This window comes from Chroicocephalus ridibundus, chromosome 1, assembly GCF_963924245.1.
Source record: "Chroicocephalus ridibundus chromosome 1, bChrRid1.1, whole genome shotgun sequence".
Lineage (NCBI taxonomy): Eukaryota > Metazoa > Chordata > Aves > Charadriiformes > Laridae > Chroicocephalus > Chroicocephalus ridibundus.
Genome location: NC_086284.1, coordinates 17,880,074 through 17,886,760, shown reverse-complemented (window position 1 = coordinate 17,886,760; position 6,687 = coordinate 17,880,074). Strand labels below are relative to the sequence as shown.

Below are 6,687 nucleotides of genomic sequence, written 5' to 3'. Positions count from 1 at the left end.
CCCAGGAGGCACCAATGAACAATTAACCATTCTCCTTCTGCGCTGGTTTCCCACAAGCACTGTCCAATAATTGGGTAACAGAAAACAGACATGGAAAGGAAACAGGATGAGACCCAGCTGACAGCTCCCCACACCCCACGTGCATCGATCACATCATCCCACCACACCGCATCCCTCTAATCCACAGTACCACCTACCAGACCGCCCCATCACATGCACCTTCTCCAGAAGACAGTGAATGAAGAAACCAGAAAGATAAAGAGAGTTTTGATTCATAAAACCCATAAATAAGGAAAAAAGTGAATTTCCTGCAATTCTGATCATTCTCAGTCGCCTTTCCGATGACGTCTGCAAATGTCTCTGGAGCAGGATTCAACAGCTGTGTGAAAGCGAACGCCCCCTCAGTGCTCCCTTTGCTCCGAGTAAGTGGGAAAAGAGATCTTCACTAATAGAAAACCCAGGTAATTGCATTGATTAGTAGACTGTAAATTAGTTTAACAGCAAATTATGTAAACGAGCCTGCTATTGAAATCTAATAGACTATTTTCAAAACAGATGTTCCTTTTTAAATCTGCAGCTGGCGAAACAGTTGTCATCCCAGGGAGGATAGAGTTTTCCTGTTGGGTAAGAGAGATGCCCATTAGGATGACCGTGATTAAACAGCTGGCCTTACCTGTTCATCACCATTAAGAAGGTGCCAAGTGCTTAGGTAACTCTAGGTGCTCACAGGTTACGCCCATAGTTAACCTGAAAGCATTACAGATGCAAAACCCGGGGGCTCAGTGTGTGAAGTACCTGGAGCTACCATAAAATTGTGCCTGGGTTTGGCTTTTTCCAAGAAGATTATGGTCTAATTGGGTAAACATCGATCCAGGGAAGCCCCACAGCCTGCGTTATGCAAGATATCAGATTAGATAACAAACCTGTCTCCTGGATTTACAGCTGGGAAAGGCTGAATCCTTCCTGCAACTGGCTGGGCAGAATTTTAACCCCTTGTGAATCCAAGCAAGAGCTGGCTGAGCAAGTTGATCTGTCGATAGTTTATCCTGCGTGGCTGGTGAGCAGCATCCTCTCCTAAGTATGCCACTCGTGGTGTTAGCTTATTTTTAGGCTTATATCTAGAGATTATGTAAATAAGATTTAGACAGTGCCCACAGATGGGGGTTATAGAGTATAAGGGGTTTTAGCTGGTTTTATCTGAAGTTCAATCCTGTGCTAAATTGTAATACTTCTTCCTTGCTTCTCACATGGGGATTTTTTGTAACATCAGCAGTTTAAAAAATCATTTTAAAACAGGCACTGAGTGAAACAAAGCATCTATTACTATTTCTGATTTTGGGAACAGAGTAGATTTTACTAAAGATGTTTTTTTAAAATGGAGTTAATCTAAGATGTCCATGGCATTTGCACACTGATTTTTTGCCTTCTTCTAATTTAAATAACGGTTCATGGTCAGGAAATAGCTTTACATAAATTGTCCAGTGAAAGTCAGTATCGTTAATGTTAATGCATTCAGGATCACATGTATTTGTAGATTTGTGTCCTTTTAATAATCCTTTTTTTTAAACAAATCCCAAAGATTCTTAGTAAACCACTTCAGAGATGAATATTAGCAGAACGAGGAGAAAAGTAAGAGCAAGAGACAAGGGATCCCAGATATGTATTTCACTGAAAATTGACATTAGAGAGTTGATAGAAGAATACAAGAGCGTTGTTCCAGATGGCAGGAACTGCAGAGGAGGAAGAGCAGCAAGAAGCAACGAAGGGAAGCTAACGATAGATGAAGTCGGATGAGAAACAGACACTCGGAGGCACGCATCCAATTCTTCAGGTTACGTAAAATTATCTTTACCATTTATGCACTTCCCCCCTTTTCTGGGTGATGCACATTGCAGATGGAGTTGGTAGCACTGCTTGTAATTACCACCGCCTGACAGTTCCCATTATAAGATCCTGCTCTTGGTCGCTGGTAAGTTTGTTAGATGTTACTCACCCAGGCTGAAATGTCTTCTGCCAAGGCTTGGCCTCAGGCTGATTCTTTCACCCTCCATTTTCTTTTAGGAGGAGGAAAGGGGAGGGCAGTTTCTGTAAAAATGGTTCTGTGGTTTTCAGGGCAAGATTAGGCAACCGTTCATTTGAGCAAGAGCTTGAAATTTGGCAAAAGAGGGGGAGGTCACTCCGATGCCAGAAGATGTGGCCAAGTTATAAATGTGTTTTTAAAAAGTCTCAGCTCACGTACTTCGGCAGAGACTCGTCAGCTTGGCGGATGAATGTGCAGAGGGTTGTGTCAGCATAGGGCATGCCGTGTCTCCTGCCAGCTTCCCGGCCCTGGCAGGACAGTCCCCGGCAGGCAGCAGCGCCAGCCCCTGGGCATCCGGGATGAAGGTGGGTAGGAGCAGGGAAGTGGGGCTGAGTTAGCAAGGTGAAAAGGCGCTTGATTACAAACCTCTGAGAATAAAACTCTGATGACATATGGAACTGGAAAGGTAAATACCAGCAGCCCAGCCTAGCAAAGAGCCCAGGACCTGAAGTAGGCTGACTGGTAGGACAAGAGGAGCAGGGTGGTCAGGAGGAGATGGAGGGGAAAACAGAAGGGAGAGGGAAGGAAAACATCTTGGTAATAGCTACCACCTCCTTTCCAGAGCCCAGAGCAGAGCTGAGGTCACCCCCTTCCCCTTTTACCAGCAGAAATCTGGAAGTCGACTGGCACTTGTGGTTCATCCTGCTTGCAGGGCTTCCGGCCCTGGTGGAAAACCTGTTACTCCTGTTCCTTGATTAGGTCTAAAGCTTCGATTCTCCAGCAGGGAGATGCGTTAGCGCTTCTCCTTGGTGGAGCACCTCAGCTTGGGATCAGGGCAGACTTCTCTGCCATCTGTCACGCCTGGTCTCCCCCGGTGCTGCGGGGGAGATGGAGTGAGACGTGGTGCTCAACCAGACTAGCTGTCTGTGCTCCCTTCCTTGCTGCTTGGGGGGCAAGAAAGAGCAGCTGTCGCCAGGCTGGGCTGCAGAGGGATGATAAAAGGCCCTAATACCACGTGTTGCTGCAGGCCCTGAAGCATAACACAGAGCAGCTACGGAGGAAGAACTTGAAGAAAGGCGAGAGGCAATGGCCAGTAACTGTATCCTTACTCATATGTCCTAATGACCTCTTTCTTCCCCAGCCAAGTTAACAGCCAGTCTCCCCTCACACCCCCACCAGCTCCTCACCCCAATATTTTCAATCCCCATAAAACTAAACCTCTGCCCCAGTCATGCCAGCATGTCCTTGTTCTAAACATCAGCATCTCCCAAATACCATTGCCCCCAGCCGTTGTTATCCCTCAGGCCTCTTAGCCCCAGCATCTTCTGAATGCTCCATCATCTTCTGAATACCCCAGCATCCTCCCAACTCAACCCCAGTGGCACCACCCTGGAGCCCTTCTAGCTCACGCGTTAACCTTGTTATTCTGTAACCTCTATACCCTCACGTCGCAGTCATCTCCGTATCACCCGTGACCCTGCTCACCTTCAGATTTAGCCGCTTCATCCCAAATGACTATTTCTACAACTCCCTTATCCCTGGTGCTGCCCAAGTCTCCAAGATCTAGTTCCCAGTGCCACCCTGAGCCCCTTCTTCCAGCTGCCTCCTCCTCTCCACACGAGGGGAGCTGGATGCAGAGACCTCACCAGCAAAGCAGCACAACGCTTCCTTGTCTTTTCTAGGCAGAGTCAACTCCATGCCAAGGGCTGGGGTTCCTCCCAGCTGACCTCCCACATCCAACCAAGCGAGCATCACTTTCCTTTACAGTGAATGGAGATAACTGGATACCTTTAGGGCACTATTGATCTAACCCAGCTTAGACATATACTTTGGCTGCCCCAAAAGCACCATTAGGTCTCTAATCACCGTAAGTGGAGACAAGGATTTAGCTCAGTTTAGATCTCTCTGTTGTTGACTTATAAAGTTTGTTGAGATGATTGATTGCACCTCAAACAACCTTGCATATCTACCCTTGTTATTTTTTAATTCATGCTCAGTGATGATCTTTATTTTCCTTCAAATCAGCATTGCAATTTTCCAGGGGAGTGTCCTGCCTCATGAGCTCGCCCAGCGAGGGGTGGCTCAGCAGCAGCACCCTTGGCTGATGGATGTTTTCAGCACACAACGGTCCATACAGTACAATAAAGTAAAATAGAATACAATACCACCTAGTGGTAAGAGCTTGGATCTCAAAGCATGGTGTAGAAAAAAATTCATAGCACAGCTGGGCACAGAAATGCCCCAGCAGTAACCATTATTGAAAAGCAGGAATAAGGGAAAGCTCCAGGAATGATTTTTCCACCATTTCCATCCTTGTTCCTAGAAAGTGCTGTTCTCAGCTAGGCGTTGTTTAGAATACATTTAAGTGATATCTTTTGTTAAGGTCAGTATGTTCCAGTTTGATCAGCTTGACCAGAATGGGTTGAAAGTTACAGAGACTGGAGAACGGAGGAGAAGACAACATTACGCGCTGGAGAAATCCAGGATGGGCTCATGTCTGGAAATCTTGGGGCAGTTTTTGCCATTGAAAATAGTAGTGTCGAAACCCAAAGGTTCAAAGAAGGGGCTACAAGGGCACGGAGGTTTGGGACCAATTTCACAAGCTACAGTTTTTCACCTCAAAAACAGAGAGGACTAAGAAGAAAAAGATTAAATATTAAAACAGGCAGGAAGAAAGTGAACAACTCCTCCCCCTCTCTTCTGATACCAGAATCGGATGACATCAAATGAAATTAGCAGGGACCAGGTTCAAGACAAGATGCAATGGCTGTTTGCACAACAGTTAATTCGGCAAAGAAGCGTGTAACTCTTTGCCACGTGATGTAGTGAATACTGAAATGCTTACCCCCCCTCAGGAGAGTACTCAGGGCTTCTACGCCATACTGACAGAGTGCAGTCCGTGACAATCCTTCCATGCGCTGGACTTCAAATGCTCTGTGTTTTCCTGTGCTCGCAGCCTCTCTGCTGCTGGCAATGGGGCACTCGGCAGAGCTTTGCTGCAGGAACTGCAGCTGCTCCTAGGGGAAAAAAAATTGTGTTTAAGTATGAAAAACAAAATTCAGAAACAAAAACACAGTGTGCAAAGATATATAGATAAACATACCTAGCTACGATTTTTATTGTCAGCTGATCCTGAAGAGTTGTTTTCAAAGTTTTAGAATAGGAAATCACTGGGAATTCACTGGGTAACAAAACAAGAAAATCTGAAGTAACATCATCTTGCAAAAATTAATCTTGGCTCCAAGCTCATTTTACATAACATAGGTTGGTTGCTCATTCACTGAATATTTTCATTATGCGCTTCTGTAGGGAAGATGATTTGTAGCCATATTTATTTGAAGACTATATTACAATGAATAGTGTAAATAATGTATATGAGAAGGCAGGGTAGGATTGCCTGGCAGCCTTCAATCTGCCATTCCCCTGACTGCTAACTTGGCAACCTTAACATGGCTCTTTGTGTGGGACAAATTATAAACCAAATAGTCCCGAGGTAAGGCTTTCATTGCCTACACAGTACTGAATCTATTTATTTTTCAATTCCATTCAAGTCCCAAGTGCTGTCAGAGTGCCAAAGTTTCAGTCAATGTGATTTTTCATACTGCAAATCTTCTTTGTTTAGTTTAAAATGGAGCTGTCACAACCCTCGCAATGACTGGGGCAGTGCTTTTTACAAAGATATCAAAAACTATTAGAACTTCCCAAAGTCTCCTGAAAATTTCCACAGGGGGATGAGGCCGTTGAGGTGCAGAGTCACATCCAGCATCAGCTTCTCTGGAGACTGACAGAGGACCTTACCATATCTTGAGCCTTTCTCCTTCAGTCTGGTGGTTTAGCAGGTGACTTGGTGCCCAACGAGAGATGCAACGAGCACGTCACGTAGCCAAGAACCTGAAGGTCCCTCTGCAAAAGCATCACCTGAAAGCAAGGGCTCTGCCGGTTCCCCTCAGCGTGCACCTTCAGCAACACCAAGCACGGTAACTCTTCATGGTGTCTCAGCATCGACTCGCTGTAATGGAGGAATATTACTCCTTAATGCACATTGTCCGCCTTCCAAGGTGCTTTCAAAGGCTTTTTCTCCCCTTTGTCTCTGGGCAGGCGGTGGTTTGCCTGGGAGTTGGGAGGGGAGCAGGTCTCCTAACGCTCTCCAGCAGTTCTTTCCCTCCTCCTTCTTCATAGACAAGTGAACAAGGGGAAGGAAGGAGGAAACAGCCCGCTGCTGGGGATGCAGCAGCTGAAGATCCAGTTTAAGCTGCCAAAGAGATTTCCTCTTGATTTACTACTGTGGAACAAAATACAATTACCAAGGATTTGGTTAATCTATCATTAAAAAAAAAAAATCTATTAACCTAGAAGTCTGATGTTTTTCTTTATGTTACTACAAATGACACATCCTTTTGCCGTTCCAACACTGGTGGCATTCAAGTTTTAACAATTAAAAAAAAAAAAGAGCTAAAGTAACCACATTAATTTTATAAGTATGCACCGGGAACAAAATAAAAATAGCTTAGGATGCTAGAATCATTCCAAAGCAAACAAAACCTACAAATAGTGAAGATAAAGTTAAATTTAACAAAAAATCAAATATATTAAGATCCGGGAAATCTTAAGCTAAAAAAAAACCCGCTTTGCTCTGACTCTTTAAAAAGTTATTTCAGGATCATAAA

At 44.9% G+C, this 6,687-nt stretch overlaps 1 long non-coding RNA gene across 1 annotated transcript; it reads left to right on the top strand.

The window, feature by feature from the left end:
* The first annotated feature begins 1,474 nt into the window (after positions 1 to 1,474).
* LOC134516788 (uncharacterized) lies at positions 1,475 to 6,140 on the top strand. The gene is made up of 3 exons (XR_010071450.1): positions 1,475 to 1,831; positions 3,048 to 3,119; positions 4,062 to 6,140. It is a non-coding gene; the product is annotated as an uncharacterized LOC134516788 (long non-coding RNA).
* The last annotated feature ends 547 nt before the right edge of the window (positions 6,141 to 6,687 follow it).